The 22,807-nt window shown below is 38.4% G+C and overlaps 1 protein-coding gene across 1 annotated transcript in view; it reads left to right on the top strand.

The window, feature by feature from the left end:
- The window catches only part of galnt1 (UDP-N-acetyl-alpha-D-galactosamine:polypeptide N-acetylgalactosaminyltransferase 1), a 46,172-nt gene that overhangs the window by 4,824 nt on the left and 18,541 nt on the right, over nt 1-22,807 (top strand). Inside the window, exon 2 of the mRNA XM_079241409.1 lies at nt 13,455-13,567. The gene's annotated coding sequence lies outside the window, so the exon portion shown is untranslated. The remainder of the gene's footprint in view (nt 1-13,454; nt 13,568-22,807) is intronic.

Genomic DNA, 22,807 nt, shown 5'->3' with positions numbered 1-22,807 from the left:
ACAGTGGTGTACCAGGAAATTGTGAATTGTTCACTGACAAATCCACAATTAAATGCATTGGCCTAAGCATTTAAATAATTTAGTCATGAAAATTGAGATTTATTGAATACATCATCGATAAATAGTATCAGTCATGCTTGCAACGTTTTAAACACAGACAGACATATCAGTAGGAAACATATTTGGTCCCTTTCCTGATTACAGCAAACCTCTTCATCTGCACTTATAATTAATCCTTTAAAGCATGACCTTACAACAACACGATTCTTCACACAGAGATAATGTCACGTATATGTGCGTTTTATGTTGACTTGATGCCTAGAGGGAGATGGAGACCAGAAACACCTACACTGAAACTGAGCAAAACGGTTTTAACCAGCTGTGCTTGCTCTCATAGCCATGTAACCAGTTTCATTCAGATGCATGGTAACAAAAAGCACTACAGAGAAACGCAAAAGAAAAAAAAATTCCCTGTGTACCCTGGTTGATTGTGTAGTCTGCTCTGTGTGATATTTGTTTGACCTTGAAAAAAACAAAACAAAACAAAGAAAACCGTTAAACAAACAAACAAAAAAAACCTTTCTGTCACATAAAATTTCTGTTCTTTAGTTATAGAAAGTCGGGAAGATAATTGGCTTATTCCCGTAACTGATAATATAAGTGCCCCCAGTTTTATGCTAATAGTTTTTCGAACGCTCCAATTGTCCTGATGTGTAAAATTAAGAGAACTCAGCAAAGCCAGGCTTTGTTTTTAATAATCTTGCCTGGTTGCTCTCATATTTGGCATACATACACCATTTTTTACAGTGGCGTTAGCAAGAATGAACATGTATTGTTAAATACTGCTAGACCTGCTAAAACAAGACATAACTGTGTATGTATTATTACTCTCAGTACACTGTATTAAGCTGCTACAGGAAGGAGGAACATTAAACTGCATACTACAGGCTGTGGTGACAGGTAATGACAAGCATGAATTTCTGAAGGTTAAGGTTAGTGTCACAAACACTCATACTTGTTCCATATCCCCAAGAGCTGAGTTTTTATTTTCTTTAAGGAATGTTCAAGAAAAAAGTAAGTGTAATCTGGTCAATTCAGTCAATGTTTTCAGTTCTGGGGCTTCTGTTCTTACTTTGGTTTTCACCAGAATCTGTCCAGTATTGGTAGCAGGAGAGACAACCTTTTATTTGACAAGCTGTGGGATGTAGTGTCTAGGGGTGCAACGGTACAGGTAGCCCACTGTACAAACGGAGGTCTATACCTTAGCTTTTGGGCTATGTTTCTTTTTTTTCTTTTTTTTTTTAAATTTATTTTTAACCCCAAATTTATATTTTTTGTTTGTCAGCAAATATCATTGTAATGTGCTCCATAAATTACTACAATGTTCAGTAGATTCCAATTGTTTGGCTGTATGCCCCTGCGATGGACATGGATGAATGCTCTTCTCGGGATAAGACTGAGCATGTTCACTTGTGTTTGTATGTAAATAATAATCATATTTCATCGTCCTTATTTATTTTGAATATTGTACATTGACAACATCTGAAATTTTTTCGACGGTCATGAATGAGCCAACTTTCAGATCTATGCTGCATTTTACTTAAGAATGTTTGCTTGTGCTTCTTTATTTAAAAAAAAAGTGAGCTTTGATGTGTTGTTTGTTTGTTACGATGTTTATCTTGTCTGTACTATTATCTCATTTACTCTATAACAGGCAGCTCTTTACAGAAAGTCTCTCCGGATGTTGATTGGTTATTTAACAAGATCAGATAGGGGAGACCTAAATGGCCAATCTTCCGACAAAATGAGAGAAACAGAAAATAGTAGGATGAGACAGAAAAGAGAATGAGAAAATCATTGCCAGAACTTAAGAGCTTTTTTTCTGGCTAGGATCTAAAGACTGTTAAATTTTGTTTAATGTGTGTGTACATGTGTGAATGTGTGCTTGTGCTTGCTTGTGCCCTCTTGCTCTCCAGCAGGTCACATTAGGGATAGAGTTGCATAGAAGTGGGTCAGCCAGTGCCACCAGGGAGTCCTGCCAGCTCTCTGCTCTCTGATCACAGACTGGAACCAGCTAAAGGCCAACAAAAACCCATAAACCTTGCATGTGTGCATACGTGTCTCTAGCATATGTGTTAATTGTTTGCAATGATTGATTGACGGTGTGACTATTGCATTTTCGAACAGAGCGGGAAAAGTGTGATCAGTGCCCGAGTTATTCAGTTACCAAACATCCCAACCTTGTTCACCGTACTTTGACTCCTCATAAATACTTTAAGCAGAAATATTGTAGTTTTGAAGGCAAAAGGTGCTGCAATTCTCAGCTATGGCACAGTATATTTTAACTGCATATCAAGGCGCTGCTGATGATTCAGAGGCTGTCGCACTCAGTGTGTCTCAGCTGGATGAACACAGTGTTTCTGCTGGCTTAATGATAAGGAAATAGGATTTACAGCAGTATTCAGCAGAGGTTTATTTCAACTCATAGCTGCAGTCTTTTTGTTTTCTGCAATGGTTCTTCTCTGAGAAGGAATTAATGGTCTATTTCTGTTCCCAATTGGGTTTCCTGTGTCCCTGTGCTGTTGAATAGAGATGGAATCACAAAATGTAAGACAAAAATACAAGCATTTCACTCTAGAGATATTTGGATTATGTGACAGTTTAGCACAAATCTTCTTCAACTTCCTCCCTATACAGAAAGAAACTGCTGCTTAAAATATCGAATACATAGTACCAGATGGAGTTGAAGAGTTTTTCTATTTTTGTGATATTTACCCAGTATTTCAAGCATTTATGGCTTATTGCCAATTTTATTCAGATTTTCTAATTCTCTAAACAGAAATATAAAAAAAAAAACATGAGCAGGTTTAATATAGATATTTGCTATTAATGAAGTTTGTCCAACTTACCCTGTATACTTGTAGTTGTTTGTTGTTTTTTGTTTTATATTATAAACTCAAGAACTGTTGGCTAAGTCTGCCAGTTTTTTCCAGTTTCAGCTTTATTGCTTCTCTCAACTCATTGTTTCACTTTTACGGTTCGCAACGTTATTGTATTCTGTTAACCACAAAAGTCACATAATTAATTGATTAGTTGCTCTCCAGCAAATTAGCTGACGAGAGCTATTTTCATGTTAAGTAATTGGAGAACATCACCGTGGGATTTGCTCATGTTGCGGCCTAGCAATGCAGCATTAAGTAACATTATACATCGTTTTCAGCTAAGTTTTAACAATACCATGTTTGTAACTGTGTGGGCTGTTCATTTAGGTCCATATGTTGCACACAGCATCTGTTTTAGCCTGATATACTAATTGCAGGAAGAAAAGAAAATCCTTGGTTTCCATGGTCACAGTCATGCTTCTTTCCCATCCCCCAGTCACCAGAGGGGGAAGCAGAATATTACCAATTTCTGCTGACTCGTGAGGATCCAGTTGTGACACACAATCACACACATCTCTCCTCAAGCTACCTGAGAATGATTGCTTTTGTGTCTTTTTCAATGACTTCCACGTGGGTGTGTGTGTATAGTATGTGTATTTTTGATAGAGTGCCAGTGTAACATGTTCATTTACAGTATTTTAAAATATAAAAGGTTTTTTTTGGTAGATTTCATGTTACTTGACCTGATGTAACTTTGTTTTTTTTTTAGACAATAACTTCTTTAGCCCTTAAGCCAAATTTCTTGACAGTTTTCTTCCTGTGACAATTGTGGCATAGAAATTTTGATGCTATTCTATGCATGCAGAGAGTCTGGAAAGCAATATGAATTTAACCCCAGAAGCTAGAAAGGTTTTAGCTCATAAGGAGATGAACGGTTCTCATTAGATTGTACGCCATGTCTGAGCTGGTATCCATTTCCTGCTTTATAAAGCGTGGGATGTTTCAGTCTGTATAGTAGGCCTGCAAGTTTTTGGTTGGCTCAGTTTAACTTGCATGAGTTTCATATCGCATGTGTAATGTGTCTTGCTGCCACAAAAAAACTAATTCATGACAACTGAAAACCAAATCAGAACATTTCCCAACGTCTCAACTGCAGAAACGATCTTGTGAGAAAATCTCTGGCTGTCAAAAAGTCATTCTGAAAAATGCCGCTTGTCAAAGGAGATAATCTTGACTCTTGCCAAGAGCCTGGCAGAAAAGGGAATGAGTCTCTGACTGATGTGTATCTTGTGTTACTTGCTCTACTGAAAAGGCTTCAGTTATGATCTATTCTCATTATCTACTGTACTGTATTGAGGCTAAATGTATACAGTACCTGTCATTTGAATTTCTTTAGTATTTAAGGATTACTCATTAAAGTGTTTTGAGTTTAGGCTGTTTTGACTTGACTAAGTTAGGCATTACAAATCTTTGTGTGAATATTTATCTTCAGCATTTGGTCCAGCCTTTCTGCTCAGTGGCTTCTGTAGTCTCGTGATCAAGCCCGGTATCATAACAATGGCAAACAAACAGAAGAGTTCATAGGACATAAAATCGAAAAACATTCAATTTAAAGTTTTTGCTCCAGTATGTTTAGATTTCACCACTTTATTTGATTGATTTCAAAACTTCCATTATAGCAGATGAGCAACACGGTCATGTAATTTCATATCAACTTTTTCTAACTGGGCCAGAATTGCTTTCTAATTAGGTCTATAAATGTGTAAAATCTCGGGATCCCACCATCAAAGGTGAAATGATGGCTAAATTTTTATCACAAACAGAAACGTATAAGGGAAAGATGAGAACCGTTTGGGAGTTCGGACAGAAAGGGCGGACCCAACTAAGCATTTCTCTTCTTTGCCTTCATTTCACCGCACACTATCTGCCTTCAGCTTAGCCTGACAAAGTTACAGCATACATCTTCCACACCATTCATCTCCAGCTCTTATCTGCTACCAGTCTGCTACTCTGAGTGCCTGTGTGTTTGTGTGTCGAAGGACCCTGAGAGTAGTGCTGTTCTGGCCCAGTCACACTGACAGCCATATCAACAGTTAGTCTTGGCTGATGGACTGCAAAACAACATATTCATTGTTTTTCTGAGTAAGTGTGGGTGTGTTTATGCTAGCCCATCAGAAACTGTACTTCTCCAGGCCAGTAATGTCAGATGCTTTGAGCTCATGTATCTTGGGAATGTATATGGTATGGTGTAATCTGCCAGAGGTGGGGATAAGGGTCAAAAAAGCTACAGCTCCACAGGCTGGCGAGTGATAACAGAAGCATACTGACCCTGTATTTTTGAGAACAAGCCTGACTAAAACATGTTGATAACATTGAAATTGAAGTTAGCCTGTGCTTATAACTTGAATTTCAGATACCTGCACCACATAATTTCTTGGTTATTTCAGATCTAATCTTTTCTAATCTTTGTTTTAGTTTAGTAAGAAATGGGAGGGAAAAAAACATCAAATAAAAATAATATAGGGCTCTGTGTGGAGCTAGTCTTAAAGCATTGCGTCTATGGAGTCATAATAGGACAGAAAACGAAATAAAAGTCTGTGTGATTACTTAAAAAGACTAGATTTTGAGAGAGAATGGCAAGTTAAGTCATGCGTGGAGCTCAGAGTATTTTACCTGCAGTCACTAAATCCAAGTTATTGCTGAGAATTTAGAGCCCACAATGAAAGCTTATTGAAGTTCATGTAGTGTGACAAGGGATGTATGTGTGTGTTTGTGTGTAGGGTCATGGTCTATTGATCTCATGATGGAGCTGCTTAAGTGAAATATTGATAGGTACTAGCTTTGTTAGGAAATGTGTGTATGTGGAATGTGTATTCATCTTCAGAATTGTATGTGAATTTAAATGCTGTCCAGTTATTGATGGCACATTTTGCTGCAGCCAATGTGGTGTTGAGTATTGAGTATTTTTGATATCCCTTTTTCAGATTTTAACATATTCACTAGGCTCGTAGAGACAAATTGGTTCAAATTAATTGGTGCAAATATTGCAATATTGCAGGTTACATATATATATGTATACATATATATATGTATATATACATATATGTATACATATATATATGTATGTATGTGCATATATATATATATATATATATGGATGGATGTATAGATAGATAGATAGATAGATGTGTGTATAGGAATATACATTTGTATGTGAATAGTTGTCATTGTTTGCTGGAACTTCACCTTCTTAACTTTCTACATACATTTTCACCACTTAGCATCTCAATAACACAGGTGCTTTGCTGCATGCAGTGAACAAAGTGCTTCCCGATGTGCTGTACATCAAATCTTTGGGCTACTTAAACTAGTATTGGATTATAAGCCAAATCCTATCATGACAACAACAAAATTTTCTGTTTAGACTGGTATACTGCCGAGAAGTAACAACAAATCTGTTAAAACCCAGTTTCTGTGTAGGTTTTCCCCATTCCCATGCGTCCATCTCTGGAACTGCTGTGCTCACTTGCACATGCTTGTGTCAGATATAAGTGAGGTTAGTTAGAAGCCGAAAGTTTGGAATAATTGTGAGTTTTTGTGGTTGTTCCAGATGCCAAAAGTGGTCTGTAAAAGCACAACTTGATAAATTCTTTCAATTTTATTCAGCCAAAAATAAATACAGTCCAGCTTATTTGGAGTTGAGTTATTTATCTATTGACACAGAACTTTGTTGCAGTGTGTTTTTGAGTGTATAGGTGTGTGTGTGTGTGTGTGTGTGTGTAGGGAAATTTTAAATGCATCATAAAACTGAAGCTCTTTGTTAAGACAAGAGGGCCCATTGTGGAATTATTTTTTAATTTACTTCTCTAGTATCTTGAACTCTACTGTATGTACATTGCAGTATTTTATATTACTGTCACTTCATTGTTCATTCCATTTTTAAATAGTTCAGCAGTTTTTATCTAGAAGTTATTCCAAAGACGTTCTACTATATTTTTATCATTTGTCAAATTTTACTAAATTATATGTGGAAAGTAAGTTTTGATTGTTATTTCAGTGTGTGCAGCTAAAAAAAAAAGGTTTTTGGAATTGAAATATGTTTACCTTTCCCACAAATCCACAAGTAAAGAGGATTGCACACAGCATAAAATTACTTTGAAGTTTGACCTGAATTGGGAATGCTGCCGGGGCCAGTTGAAGACACGGCTGAGGGCAGGCATGCACCAAAGTTTGATCTTGTTAACATGACTGCTGGCCAGTAAAGAGACCAAAAACAAATCACAAGTGTCCTGATGTCAGCAAGGGACACAGAGAGATAAGTGGGGTTTCAGCTAAATCTTGCCCACGTAATCACTCAGGACACAGAGGAGGGAAGGTAGTGAGTGTATCTGTGTGTTGTGCATGTATTGTTGTTACAGCTATGCTTGTTAACAGTGGTCTAGTGGCCTGCTGTTCTGTTTCCTGTGTCCTCTATAAACAGGAAGCAGATCTCTGTCTTTTTGACTCTTATTCACCTCTTTCATCTGTCCTTTCTCTCTGTGCTTTGTTCCCCCGTTCATCCTCTTCCTCCCTCTGCTCTTACATACAAAATATATAGAAATGGACCGGGACCTAGTTCCCAGCACATGTTAAGCTAAACAGGCTTGTTGTGTGAGCTGTTTCATCCAAGATAAGTGTGACATTGTGATGTGTCAAAGGAGGCAAAAACAGCTGCTTCATACCTATTTTCTACAAGATCTATTCCTGGCATTCCTGTTTTCCTCCCTGGGCTTCCCCTGGAAAGCTGTCAGAAAATGTTGAGCTATGACTACGGTTGCCTGTGATAGGGTTATTGTCATCATTTGTTGCCTTTCCTCTAGTCTCTTTTTAGCTTGGATTTGGTGTTTGTACACGCACAGACTGCTGGAGAAATCCAGGACTTTCCTTACCCACACCATTGGACATATGAGGTGTTTGACAGAGCAGGAGGTTGAAGGAGGAGGAGGAGAATGAGGAGGAGGAGGGAAGGTGCAGTTGGCCCAGGATTGGCACAGTTTTGTTTGTTGTTGGTAAGACCAAAGATGTCATCTTTGGACTCCCTCTGTTAGAGCATATGCTACAAACAGAGTCACATAACACATACAGAAACCCTGGCTGTGAACCAAACACAGGCATACACACACACGCACACAAATGAACATTTGCTTGAAGAAAGCAATTACACAGACTTAAGAGAAGGGGCTTTTTCCTCTGCCTTTTTCCCTGCTAGTCTTCAGAAAGAGAGATTTAATGGTTGGCCACAGGGTGTTTACACTGAGCTCAGGGAATTGCGAAAGACTGATTTGACTATTTACCAGTTTTTGTTCAACGCACACTAACTTTCAAATTGTCCAGAACAAAAATTACTTCAGAGTCTCTCAACCTTGTTCAGTTCCAGTCCCGCTTTGAAGCCTCATTGCCCTTCCACTTGCTTGCCAAGCTTAATACACAAGGTGTAAAGTGTCTTCAAACAAACATAAGCCTTTCCACAAGATTTCAGCATGCAGAAAGAACTTGAGCTCGCTCGCTGAGATTTTTTCACTTGTCTGCCAGTGAGCCCCTCCTCACCTCTGCATTTGTTGTTCTGCCACTGTCACTGGTGTTTTCGATTTACGACAGGAACTACGTTGACCTGGCTGTATGGAAAGAGGCCTGCGTAGGAGAGAAGACATGTTACATGTTATGGATTAGTAACGAGGAATTTCTTGCAAGGAAAGAGACAGAAACAAGAACTCAGTGGGATGATTAAGGCCCAGCCTTTTGGCTACCATGCTCCAGTTTCAGCTTGGGTGCACAACTAGTCTCAGCTGGAGGGAAGAGAGGCATGGAGGAGAACTAAAGGAAGTGATAGCAAAGACAGTGCATTAGGGATGCACCAGCTGTTTGTGTTTCTATATTAATTATTACCTAATCTCAGGGTAACTGTAGTACAAAACACTAATATTTTTTTCCCCCCAAATTTGGATTAAAAACAAAGCTAAATCACTGTATAAAGGGATCTGTATTCATGCATCCACTGCCATCTTGAAATGCTCCTGAGATTTTCCTCAGAAGTTGGATGTGAGGATACAAAAGTCTTTAAGATTTGTTTTGGACTTTGTGTGAAAATTTTTCAGCCTTGACTCCCAGTAAATTTCCTTTCTGAACATCATCTGGTAAAATAGTTTGAAAATGTAGCATCTAATTTAACCAAATGACTGCGAGGGCAGATAATTGAATGTAACAGTGAAAATATGAATATATGCAAGAAAGCACAATAGAAAGTGTGCATCCACCCACTTCACCTACGGGCTAAGATTTTTCACAAGACCTCCATCCTAAAAGTCAATGTTAGGGATGAACAATATTTGTTTGAGCATCGTCATCACAATGTACGTGTTCAGTAGTGACATCGTATGTAGTAGGCAAAAAACTTTTTGTTTTCATCAATTTCAAGAGTACCTTACACAGGTTTGTTTATTTCCAATGGTGATAAATAAACCTTTATTTTGCTGAACCAAAATTGTGATCCACATTAAAATACAGACCATACTATGGACAACCTGTACCGTTGCCCCTTTCAGAATTTATCAGTGTAAAGGTAACAAGTTCAAAGGATGAATTTAAAGCTGCGTGGTGCAACTTTCCTTCTAAAGACAGAGGGAACAATATCTCATTAAAATTAGCCTTCAGGTGAATAGACAGAAAGCAGGACTAGAATGTCAGAGTTTCTAGATTGGAAGGTGAGATAAATCATCACACAATTCACAGTAACTTCCATTTGTATACATTCAGTGGTACATTATCCTGATTTCTTGCCTATAAATGCTCTATCTTTGAATTCTTAGCTTGACTGTTTTAACTAAATCTCTTGCGTCCTGAATCCTCTGGTGCTGGGAATTAAGAGCTTTCACAGTTTTGTCACGGAATGTCAGGTCTGTAGTGTAATTATTGACAATCATACATACACACATACATGCATACATACATGCATACATACATGCATACATACATACATGCATACATACATGCATACATACATGCATACATACATACATACATACATGCATACATACATGATATTTTTAACTCATTTTGTCCAGCAAGCAGACGAGTGGTCTGGCTGCTGCGTTATGTGGAACAAATTTGCTTTGCCATGGGGCACTTTATGAATATCAGGCCTCTCTTCATAATTTAAGTATAATTCTTATTCTTTATAGTAAAGTCTTATTCTTTACTTTTAACTTGTACTATTTCTGAATTTATATATAAATGTTATATATAAATGCTGAACCTCACAAGAGGGTTGGTGGAAAAAGAAAGGAGAACATAAACAGCAGAGAGAAAGAAAGCAAAGAGTGAGAGAACAATATGCGATGTTCAGTCTAAACAGAAAACCAGATAACCAGCTGCTACACCTGAAAGGAGACTTTTAATGGCAGACAATTTGGGGAAAAAAATCATTAATCACTACAACATCATCAACACAGAGAAGAAAACATGAACATAACTGTAGTTGGTGATTAAAGTCATAGGACGACACAGCAGCTGGATAAGCATTCAGGTTAGTAAATGTGGGAGCAAAATATCAGTGATAATAGTGATTAGTGACTCTGTAAGTCTGACCAGGCCCCCACAAAGATGAGAAGACCAGGGGGGCTTAGGGACCAGTCGCCACCCCAGAGACTTATCCCAGCCAGCGCACCACAGTGGCGACTATGTGTCCATCCAGAAGGCAGCAGAGGAAGACTTTAGCCAAAGTGCCCCGTAGCCATGAAGTGCAGGCCACAGGAGGTCAGGGATGACAGCTGCCAGGCCCCCAAGAGGCAGACCACAGGTACCTAAGGCTAACCTATGTCCCCAAGCCAGAGGCTCCCCCCAAAGCCTAGGAGGACCAGGCACCTAGGACGGCCTCCCAGTACAAGCCAGCACACACCCTGGTTCCAAAGACAGGCAGCCCAGGTACCGGGGCCTGTGCTTAAATACTTACTACACTTTCAGTCAAAATTTTGGACAGTTTCCTCTTCAATCTAATGTGAAACTGTGTCCAAATTTTGACTGGTACTGTAATTAATAATTAATAAATCTTGATTAATAAATTTGATTTGGCTGCTGTGTGAGTGTGTTTGGGTGGGGGAGGGTCCTCTAACTCCCTGAGAAGAGTAAACGAAGCATGCCTTTTAACATCAGTCACCAAAAGTCACCAATAAAACCAGAAAAGGTCACTAGATTTGTTGCTAGTTACTTTTTATACAGAGTCCCTAGAGAGGTCTGAAAACTTGTTAAAATGGTGCAAAAGTTGTTAAGTTGTTAGCCAAGCTCTATTGTGTGCACCAGCATAATCAGCGTACAAGCAAAATTGTGCACTGTGCATTAAATCAGGAAATTATTGGTGATACCCAACTCTCTTTGGCTATAGTGAAGTATTTGTGACATTGGTTTGTACATTTTTTAGGATGTGCTGAGTCAATGCTTAAATCATCTGTTTAAAAAAAAAAAAAAAATCACAATTGATTGTTGAAAGCGTGTGTTTGTTCCCCAAAACACCTTTTCTCTTAACCTGCATCAGAGAAGAAGTTGCAGTTTTAATTTCTTACTCTCCTTTCCAGATATTTGTACCAGTGCAGTGTTTGCCTGTGTAATGTCATGTTGCACTAACAAAACCCACTGTTTAGACAGTTCTAAAATTGCCACTTTATTGAACATGAATGCAAACTAACAGACTGAATGATTTTCACAATGCTAACTATAAACATTATTCTGCCTGCAACTATTTCCTTATTTGAAAAGATCTGACTGTCCATGCAGCAACTGTGGTCAGCCAACACACGGTCCTCTGTAGCATGTCTCTTTTTTTTTTGTGGCAGTAGCTTCAATAAATGGAACGGACGCTCAATTTTAAAGCCCCACATACTTTGACTTTGTTTACAGACAACATTGTTTGTGGCAGTTTTAGAAACCCTGCTTCAAACAAAGGCCTTTACTTTGTTTCAGAGTTCACATGGTGAGGCAGCTGCAAATGATGAAGTGATGCTTTTCTGTTTGACACTTGCTCTGCAAGAAGTGGCACGATAAGTAGCATTGGTCTACATTTGTCTGGGTATATCCACTTGAGTTTAACAAATTACTTGTGTTTCCCAGTTTGGGATTCACTAGTCAAAAATAAAGTTTTACATTGTATTAACCTGTTATTCATCATTTGTACTGAATCCAGGCCACTTCCCTATGCGTGACATAGTGTGGGCCCCCCCAAGTACTCGGACAGGTTAGGGAGATAACAAGTTCTGTTTCAGTCTCACCCCTGTTTTTGTGGTCCTCCACTCTTATTCTCTCAGACATCTGTGCTCAGTTTCCTTCCTCATTCTGTTAACAAGTCCTTTTGAAATCATTTTATGATCAAATCATTCTGTTGATCTGTCGTTGGTATGCCCCTGAGCCGGGGAAGTAAGGTTGTAACAGATGCAAATTGAGAGGAAGACATGGTAGGTTCACAAAGACATTTTTTTTTTATACCTCTAAGACACAACTGAAAGGCACTTATGTATCTGCCTGTTGTCTTCTGACTTTTGTGGTTGTTGTAGCATATAGAGCTCATAGCAGTAGTATGTAGAAGGTGGTATGTATGAAGCAGGTGGAAAGCCCAAGCAGAGGAAGAGGTTTGCACTACTAAGACAGATATGATTTGCAGTTTGCACTGCTTTGTTGTGTGTGGTTTTGTAGATTTTGTGACTGTCAGGGGAATCAGGTGACGATAGAAGCCCTCTCTTGTCCTGCTTTCAATTTGCTGATAGATTACGTTCTACTCAAACTTTGTAAAGATTTGGGAAGAAAATAGGTGCAGAATAAAGACAGTTACGCATGTTAAGGAGAGGGAGAGAGAAGTATGGAGGAGATGAGAAATGATGACTCACTCAGGAGGCAAGCGACACTTTTGGTGAGCAGGATCCTTCTTAAACTGATACATACCTGCACTGCAGTACCACCTCCTCACTGTCACGTAGCAGGAGTGGGTGGGATGACATGAATAGATTTATTGTATGATTTTTGTTGTAATACAACTTAATACAGTCACATAATGTATGTACTAATATGAAGTCCTAGTGGACCAGGATGATGACTTGGCTTTAAAGTAGGCCAAGGGCCAGATTGAAGGACAGACATACACATAAGCCCACTCTGAGTCATTTTCACTCTCATCTCATCTCTGTGGATTTTTCAAAAATAGCAGATTAATCGAGTGAAGTGAGCAGTTCTGGGAATTCGTCAGTTGTCCATCCCCATTTCCGTCTGCCCAACAATCCTCCGTCATCTGCTTTGCATTCTTTTTTATCCTGCTTCAAAGCTGGCAGAATGTCTTTGGTTGGGTTTGACCTTTGGAAGGATGAGCGTGATGAATTTATTACACAATACCTAAAGTTAGAGTTTGTTTGTGAATTTATAAATGACTGGCCATTTTCCAAAGTCCATTGTTCAAACATGTTTGATTGTGATGATGCACACACCAAGAAGAGCTCATACTTAATAACTCAGAGACTCATCTGTTCATTTTATGTCTATCTTTCTTGTCTATTCAAGGAGCATGTTTGAGTGACAAGCAAAAGAGGACGTGGGATCCCTGAGGCTCTGCCCTCTCTGCTGGTGGAGCTCCCTGAACATCTGACCAGAGATCCAGTGAGCCACTTGGAAAGGTAGGACTATAAAATCTATTGGCTGTAACGTGAGGCAACATCTTCAGACGGAGAAGAGGTTGTGCATTCATCGCAATATTCCCCTTAGGATGTTTTTCAGCAATAGGCTTGTGTTTACATGCAGGGATGGAAGATCGACTAAATATCACCTTTGTTATACTTGAAGTAATAGTAGTCATAGGTTTATTTGGTGGGGACATTGGATTGTTGTAGTAACTAATCATGTTCAGGAAAAAAAAAAAAAACAAGTAGGAAATTACCATTTTAATCACACACTGTTCATAATTTACAGCCCATGTACACTGCATGATAGTATTAGATAATATCTAACTTCATAGATAATGGTCTTGTTGTTCTCTACTAATATAAGCTGAAGTGATTTTTTTTAATAAAAGATGTCTCACAGGTGATCCTGACATCTTTCCCTTTGTGACTTCATGAAGTGAAATAACTGCCCGCCTTGCTTGTGGATGCTGCCTTTGTTTAATCTAATAATGCGTGGACAAGCAATGCTTATGAACATTTAAAGCTTCAGACGCGGAAGTATGTCATACATGGTGGAGCTCACTAATGCAACTTTTGGAATTGCTGAAATTAAGGACCAAGGCTGATTTTGGGGTTCAAAACTTTCAAAACTATGTTGTTTACCTCTGACACCCATATGAAATTGTCAGAAAAATATGAAATATGCAACCTTTAACAGAGAGTGGCAGGAAGTATATGTAAGACACAACACAGTACAACAACACAGCTAAGCATATAGCGTTTGCCAATGTGCTTAGTGTTGTGAGCATATATGTTGTGTTGTGGTATGGTTTGCTCTATTAGCTCCTGTCATCTGTATGTAGTTTTATAAAGCCCAAGGTTCAGTATATAAATTGGTAGTGAATATTAATGAATTAGATGAAAATCAGTATGCTATAAGAGCCTGTTGAAGGCTGAAATTGGGGGACAATGCCTGCTGTTGGTTACAGTTTGTCTTATTTTTTATTCTGTGGCTTGATGGTGTACCACACAAGCAGCTTGATGTTGTTGATTTGCAACAATCTATTGTTGTTTTGCATATAATATGTGACTATACTGTTGGATTATTGTTACAAAGTTTATAAGGGAGCTTAATAATGCATGCTGTTGAGTGTGCACTTTGAGGTGTTTCGATATTTCAACATAATCAACATAAGTGTGGGATAAATATCTGAAGGAATGGCTAAAGACTTTTCATAACTGGTGCTAGTACCTACATGAACAAGTATGAGCAATGCTGGGAAATCTGGAAACCTTATGCTATGTATCTGTGTGTATGGGTCTTATGTTATGTATTTAGAGTGTTTTGAAATTGATTTATTTATTCATTCATTCATTCATTCATTCATTCATGGGCGGCTGTAGCTCAGGAGGAAGAGCAGTTGTCCTTCAACTGGTAAGTTGAGGGATCGATTCCAGGCTTCCCCTGAAATGCCGAAGTGTCCTAGGGCTTGACACTGAACCCCAAATTGCCCCCCGATGTGCCTATCGGGGTATGAGTGTGTTGAGTGAGTGTGTGTGTGAATGGGTGAATGTGACAAGTAGTGTAAAGCGCTTTGAGTCGTCTGTATGACTAGAAAAGCGCTATAGAAGTACAAGTCCATTTACCATTTACCATTCATTCAAGTGATCTGATCAAGATTACTTATGGCCGAATTATGTTGTCTCTAAAAACAAACATTACACGGTATGCTGTAAGAGCCTGTTGAAGATTTGAAAGTGGCACACTGTCTTGGCCCCTCCCCCTCTGGTTTTGCTCTTTGTATGATCCAAGACTTTTTTAGTTGCAGCTTTTTCCACCAACGATTTTCTCTTTCTCGGCTGTTTAGCGGGAGGAGGCAAATAAATTTATCTGGGTCGGAAGAAATCCTTCCTGCATTTTCTCAGACATGTTTATCTTCCGAGTTTCTTCTTCACTACTTTGTATTTTTATCCTAACATGCTATTTATATGCAGGGTGTGGATATCAGGTATGCACTGCAGGAGGGGGAAGAGGGGAGCCAGGAGACAAAGCTTACAAAATATAAGAAATGAACAACTCCATTTCGGTCCGAACGTTTTGATTGGTCAGAGTTTTTACAGATTTACAGTAAACTGACGGGTCTAACTATATTTATTATTGTTCATGATTACAAAATGTATAGACTACTATCAGGACGAGGAGCCACTTCACCCAGAGTAAAAAAAAAAAAAACGAGCATGATTGCGTACCCCAGCTTTGAATGTTTGTTTATATAGTACCTTTAAAGATAAAAACCACAAAGTGATTTACAATAAAACAAAAAAACAACACAAGAGACATAAAAACAAATAAAGCTAAGCAAAAGTAAAGTTTTTGGCTGCATACATGGTCAATTCTTCTTCTTCTTCTTCTTCTTCTTCTTCTTCTTCTTCTTGTTGCTGTTGTTGTAACTAATATTATTATTTTTATTATTACCTCACTGTATTTAGGTGCCATGTATGAATGATGCTTAAAAATAGAAAAATTAATCATGGGGAGGTGATATGCTGAAGAAGAAATTTCAACCATATTAAGCAGAAAAGTGAAACCGGCTGTGTACTGTATCTTTTTACTGATGCATTTTAAATAAAACCCTAATAATATTCGTACGGTCATGTAACACCAACTAAATAACAGGGTCAGAGATTAATTTTCCAGAGAACCATAACAGCGAACATGTTTTTCAAATCTTAAGTCATGTTTAAACTGCTGTGTTTGTTCCAGGGCATGTGTACATTTGGGTCATGTTTTAAATGTTTGCAAGTTACCCTTCAAAACTCAGTTTTTTCCTGTCATTTATTATTGTAAAAATGTGGATATTAGCAACAGTACAATACAGATTATTTTAATACAATGAGGTGCCAGGACCAAATTTGAAGTTTAGCAATGTTTATATGTTTTCCATTTGCATGCGTTCTTGGATCCAATCTTAAGTGAACACATACTGCAAATTGATTTTTATGTTGCAAAGACCACTAATTATTTCATGCTTTGGAAAACATTTGGTGCTTTTATAAATTATATATTGCTACAAGGGTAAAATTATGCAAAAATGTCATGTTCAGGTTAAAAGGTAATCTCACTTCTATAAACACAGCTATTAATATTGCTGTAAGAATACTTTAATAGGGACAAACTAGCAAGGTTGCAATTGGGAAGAAAATCTTAAATGATAAATAAAATCATAGTGTAATGTGCTCAACATTTCTCACCTTTTTTATGTTCTGGCAAAGTCAGCCAAGACTGTTAAAGTGGTTAGTAAGCAGGAAAACCCTGGTGTGATGCCAGGCCTCTGTAAATCCTGCCTGGTTGGCAAGAGTTGTCTTAGAAACAGTAAAAGAGTAGCAGCTGTAAGAGAAGTAGAATGGAGCAGCTGTGAAACAGACAACACCAAACACAGAAACCTGCAGGGTCAAATAGTTCAAGCTCTTGCTGTAATGATTCAATCATGGTGTAATTATGTGAGCATGTGTCAACACTAATTAACACAATATATGAGGGTGTGTTACTTGTGTCCGTCTCAACCATTGGATGTTTGACGTTGAAGCCACATGATGAATAAAAATGCACACTGGCATCAGACAAATTTAAGAGGCATAAAGTAGCGGTTCATGTGGCTTCATCTCTGTTGTTATTAGTCATTTATTTACCATGGATTCACTGTGTTCCTGTGTGTATGTCTGGTTTTCTGGTGTGGACAGGCATCTGCCCTCTCTCCAGCCATTATAGGAACACCAGCTGTGACAGTAATGTGTATTGATTTTGGCCAAAAATGCCCCAGTGATTGGAGATTGAAGTGTGTAATTCCACTTTGCTCCTGAGCCAAGTTTTGCATTGGTAATCAATTTCAGCTGGGACTTTTACGCTGCCGTTGGCAATTCTGTCTGTTTTACTCTCTACCATTTTTTTGCACTTAGCTATCCAAAATGGTATTGACCAATGCAGCAAAAGAACTGTGCTGCATTGATTGTTTTGACCATTAGTTCTTTATTATTTTTTATTATTACTTTGTATAAACTAAAGTCATGTTTGAATCTCTTACTTGTTTTAAAATAATGAGATAAATTTTCTTGGTATTTTTTTTTTCACTGTGAATACAGATGTCATAATTACAGATGGTCTTGGTACGATTGTCAAAGAAATAATCATGATTATATGATTATAACAATTATTATGGCTTAATTACGTTGCCAACATTTATAAATGTGTCCAATCACATAAACATCAAATCTTTAGCTTTTATTAGGGCTATCAAAATCAATGTTACTGCAAAGAGATCAATCTGTGGAATTTATTTTTTTCTTTTTCTTTCACATTAACTTCTTATTTTAGAAATTGGAATTTGGCATTAGCTTGACTAGAGAAGCTGATTGGGGGCATGTAGATACCTTGTCACTGAAATGAACCAAATCGATTGAAAACTAATCAATGCTTCTTATTTATTAAGTGTTTTATAGTTTTTCGGTCTTTACATTTAGAGGATGTCCAGAGGATCCCCCACTTGATGTTGTTCTGGTTTTATGTGCAATTTCAGCTGCTGTGTTGTGTGCTGTGGTTCAGACAGGATCTTTTATGTAATTATCATAAAGATTTTGCAAAATCCTTATGATAGTTAGTAATGTTGGCTAAGCCACAACAGAGTCAGTGTTATGGAAATACTGATGTAAAAGAAAATAAAAGAATAGCTTTTTATTTGTGTATATAAATGCAGGGGGCTGCACGGTGGAGCAGTGGTTAGCGCTGTGGCCTCACAGCAAGAAGGTTGCTGGTTCGATCCTTGGCTGGTTTGGTCAGTGGCCTTTCTGTGTGGAGTTTGCATGTTCTCCCCGTGTATGCGTGGGTTCTCTCCGGGTACTCCGGCTTCCTCCCACCATCCAAAGACATGCATGTTAGGTTAATTGGTCACTCTGAATTGCCCCTAGGAGTGAGTGTGAGCATGAGTGTGGTTGTTCGTCTCTCTGTGTGTGGCCCTGCGATGGACTGGCGAGCTGTCCAGGGTGTACCCTGCCTGTCGCCCAAAGCCGGCTGGGATAGGCTCCAGCTTCCCTGCGACCCTGAATTGGAATAAGCGGTTCGGAAAATGAATGAATGAATATAAATGCAGGATATAGTTTAAACTTTCCTATTTTAGGACCTTAAGCAACATTGTTTGAACGTAATTCTGTACAATCAACAGTACAATTTTAATCAAAGTTACACACAGTGCTTCTGGAAATTTACATTTTTCACATCAAATTAAAATATATTTTTGGGTTGTTAGAATAAAGCTAACACAAGCAAATCCACAAGCTTGCCTGATTGGAAATGATTGATGTCAGTCATTGTTTTTAAATTTAGTTTCAGGGAGTAAAAGATTCTGTTTGGTTTAATGATCACTGACTTATACAGTTCAGTTTATTTGCCATTTGCAGTATTAAAACCACACTGGAAAGCAGTGGTAAAGATGTATTGAGTTAGTATTGTTGTATTTTTATACTACTATTCAGTCGTGATAAAGCATACGTGAAAATATTTCCTATTATATTATGTTATCTTGTATCTCCTACTATCATAACATTATCTGTCTCTTTCCCTGTCATGTGAACATAAGGCTCGCATGTCACTCTCCCACATCCTGCCACAATCTTTGTCTTGTTCTATTTCCTCTGTGGGATCATTCTGTTTCGCAATCAAGGTTATGATCTGATATAAAGTGATTTCAGCTGTTTTGCCACATTCAGTTGTGTATGTCAGCTATACCACAGAGATGCAGCTTCAGGCCACCTTGTTCCATTTCGCTCCCCTTATATTAGGCTGTGCCTTGTTCTGCTCCAATTCAAAGAAACTGCGACTGCTCAGAAAATCAACACTCCACTCAGTGTTGTCTTGGAAACCAATGAGCTTATCAAGTTCATATGACCCAAGGACATCTTGCAAACTTGAATCGCACCACTGCTGGTTGTCTTGTTAAAGATGCTTCAGAAAGAATAAGGCTAAAATAAGTGGCAGTTATGTTTTGTAAAATAAAAAAAGACATAAAAGAAATTTATGTTTGAGTGAGAATTTAAACACATAAATTACGTCAGTTCCTTATTATATGACTTTGTAGCACAAACACACAAATCCTCCTCTTTCATGTGCACTCACACAAATACTATTTCCCTCCCTCCCCCCTAATTTTCTTTGATACACATAAACATAAAATCCCCATTTGGGAGGCTCCACAGTCTTGGTCATAAATTGTGAAGCAAGTCAAACTCTGGATCCTCTTGCTGAGTTTCACCAAGTGGTTATGAGAAACGGTGGTTGCGCAATCTCTAAAGAGGGATTAAGTCTTTAGAGAGGATGAGAGGAGGGGAAGATGAAGAAAGACACACAGAAGGATGTGAAGGAGGAAATTGTGTTCTTGTAGGGAAGTAGTGATGGCAACCCATCTTGAAAGACAACATCACTAAGAGAGGAATAGGGGAGTGGGGGTGGGGTGGCTGGGAAAGAACGTGCAGGATGCTCAGAATGGAGACATAAAAGAAAGATGGAGGGAGCGTGATGTGTTAACGGATTAGGGAGAGTGTGGTGATGGAGGGATGCAGTATTATATGTCTGTTTAATGCCACATGGAGCCAGGCTTTTAAAAAGAGACTTCAAAGAAACCTAAACTTAACTGACACACTCACACACATGCAAATCACACACACAGAAGCAGAGCCCGAGGCTGGCGTGAGCACAGAGGAGACCTTAGGTGTCCTCTGCCATGCCTGATTAGAAAAACGGTGAGTTAAGATGCTTTGCTCAGAAACAGCAGTGAGAACCAGAATGTGTGCTTGCTTTTATTCAACGTACGTGCATATAAATAATTTCTGCAGCTGCTTGAAATGCTGATGTTTACTACTTCTACATTCCCTGTAATCTGACAGCATCCAGGGGAAGCAGTTGAAATCCATCAGAAAGCATTTTGACATCAGTTTGTGAAGAAAGATGTGTTTGTGTATCTGTGATGGAATTCTTCCAGTTTAGCATCTGTCAAAGACCAGTGTTTGGTAGAATGGTAGAAGTGCCAAGCTCTGCCTATGCTGTGGGAAAGGTGAAAAGAGAAATATAGACAAGTTTCTGCTGTGTTGTCAGCACGGCGTGGTGTTATTGCAGAGAAGTGAAGTGTGGCGTGTACAATCCAGCAGTGGTCAAAGAAACAGATAGGAAAAAGATTAGAGAGCGAGGACAGACTGGATTTCCAGCTTCCCACTGCTCCTGGAATTTCAAGTATTTTGATAGGACCAGAGCAGTTAGTTTAGCAATCGGATTCTCAGGATGTCCATGAAGAACAGGGAATTTTCACACTGTTATTTTATAGGAATATCCTGTTTTCTCACAACAGCTCTAAATGTTATGTAAAGTTAAACCAGACTGTTGTCTATCAAAAAGGGCTGAGAACACCCCCGCCCCCCCAAAAATTGGGTGTTTTACTGTTGCAAACAGAAAAACACAGAAGATGAATGGCAGAGAATAAATGGCAGGGGAAGGAGATATGAAGAGCTTTCCTATCATACAGCATGGCAATTTGTCACAGCACTCAGCTGTCACTTCATCCCCTCTGCATGTATTACACTGCACATTTCTCTGTGTGTGCTCTTGTTTTTGCTACATAATGTCTACAAACCTCCTTCAGGGGACAGAAATGTTGTCTCCATATGTACAATGGGATTTTTGAAGGTTAAGACTTGGTTCAAATGTCTGGGTACAATAAGGGAATGTTTATGGTTACATTATGCAGCACAAATTAGCAATGAAGACTGTTTTAACATGAACACACTTGCAAGATGCCAGAATTTCTTCTTGTGTTTTTTATGACCTGATTTATTGTATTTTTTAACAGAGATTAAAAGTAGTAAGTAGTTCATATTTAGTCTCTTAAACTTTGTTTAAAATGATTTATTTTCATGCTTAATGGGCAGATATTTCAGTTTGTTAGATACTTGCTAATAATCAGAGGTGATGGTCAAGGAAGATAAACACAGAAGCCAGTATCAGGTCATTGGAGATAAACTGCTGGACTTTCAGATGTTACTTCACCAAAAGATTTGAAGAATAAATCTCATCCAATCTTTGTACTGATGTGGGAATTTTTAATCCAATATAACATTGTCCTCTTTCATTCACATTGTCAAAAACATGGTATAACTCAGTTGGTTTGTATGGATTTATGTATTTTAATTCTTAAGGAACTTTAGATCAGAGAGGTACTCTGTAGTAGTTTATATTTTCCCCTCTGTGTGATAAGATCTTGCAAAGTTACAAAGTTGCTATGATTAAGGGCACATTCACATCAGCCTTTTTGATTCAAATCCGAGTCCCTTTGCTCAGAGAGTCCGCTTCGTTTGGGGAGCTGTGAATGCGCCTAACAAATTCTGATTTGGACCAAAGAAGTGGACTCAGTCCGCCTACAAACGCAGGTCTCAGCCCGTTTTAAGCAGATTAAATACAGGAAGCGGACAACAAAAAAAGTCACTTCTTGCATATGACGTAGTATTGCATTGTGGATAAATACATAGCGACTGTCTTCATTTGTTGTTCATACTTCGGTCATTGTCACAGTGTATTTCTATAATATACTTGCATGAAACAAAATTAAAAAAAAACAAAACAGTGATAGTTTTGTGTTCCATGTTTAACTCACAACAGTTTTCTTCATGCGGGTATTGTCCTTTCTTTTGCTAAATACTAGTGCAGCGCCATCTATGGTGGGAATGGGGATATATTACTGTCAAGGTTTGGCGCGTTTGACCAAAGTGCAGCGTGAATGTAATCTCGATCTAGATGGATACACCTCCCATCAACTGAGCCGAGTCCCCAATCGGACCGAGTCTAGACCGAGTGGACTATCCTGATGTGAATGTGCCCTAACTGACATGTCCCTGCACAAGTCAATCTTTGTCTGAAAACAATCATTGTCCATGAAAGAACTTAAAATATTGGATCTATTTTCAACTTGGAGTGACATTTAAATATAGAAGATTAATTGATTCTGAAATCATAACATTTTTTATTTTAACAATGAACAAAGGAAGGATCTGTTTTAGTAGTTTGTTAGGATTATAGCTCAATCACAGCCATCTTTAGGGGACACCTCGTCATGCAGATGTCAATGCTTTGTAAATTCTCTATCTCCTCACACTTTTCTTAACAATCAGTGGCCAGGAGCTCCTTCCAGCAGCTGTCTAACAGCTGGAAATGCGAACTGT

Source organism: Telmatherina bonti, assembly GCF_933228915.1.
Source record: "Telmatherina bonti genome assembly, chromosome: 5".
NCBI lineage: Eukaryota > Metazoa > Chordata > Actinopteri > Atheriniformes > Telmatherinidae > Telmatherina > Telmatherina bonti.
Note: the sequence above shows the minus strand (reverse complement) of the source record. Positions and strands in the feature narration are given on the sequence as shown.